Genomic DNA, 690 nt, shown 5'->3' with positions numbered 1-690 from the left:
GGGAGGGTGGCAGAGCAGCCACCGCACCCCGCGAATCAACCTGCCCTTCCTTAGCAGGATTCTTTCCTTTCACTGTCATGAACAATTGCAACAATACACCCTCTTCACGAGCTCCCCAGCTGCAATGTTGGTTTGCTGTTTTTTCTTTCTTCCTATCTTTTTGGGGGCAGGGAGATTAAAAAATCAAGAAATCCCCCCATTTCCATAACAGCAGGGAGTGGAGTTACAGGTTCATTGCCCACCCGTCTAAAACATTTCGGACGCTCCTTTCAAAAACACGCATCTGAGCTCTAAGACTTGATACTTTTGACCTCCCTCTTGTCCAGGAAACAACAGGCGAGGAAAATGGGAAGGGATGCGACTTCAGCAACACGGAGTTGTCATGCAAACTTCCAGCCCTTCCCCAGAATAAAATCTGCCGGGGGTGGAGAGGGGGGAGCAGCTGGTGCACGGAAAGTTATGAACATAAACAGATGCTGCAAGCAGATGCTCGAGTGTTCCCGGCATACCTATCTAATTATTTTCGGCGCTGAGAATAGCTCGGGGATGGTGCACGAGAAACGCAGGAGTTCCCCTTCCAAACGCCGGAGAGTGCAGCAGATCGATGGAAGGGGAAAGCTCCATGGTGGGGGTTTGGCGGCCCCGAAGCGGCAGCCGGTGCATCCCCCTGCCCCCGGGAACCACCTGCCC

Source organism: Chaetura pelagica, unplaced genomic scaffold, assembly GCF_000747805.2.
Source record: "Chaetura pelagica isolate M959 unplaced genomic scaffold, ChaPel_1.0 scaffold47, whole genome shotgun sequence".
Lineage (NCBI taxonomy): Eukaryota > Metazoa > Chordata > Aves > Apodiformes > Apodidae > Chaetura > Chaetura pelagica.
Note: the sequence above shows the minus strand (reverse complement) of the source record.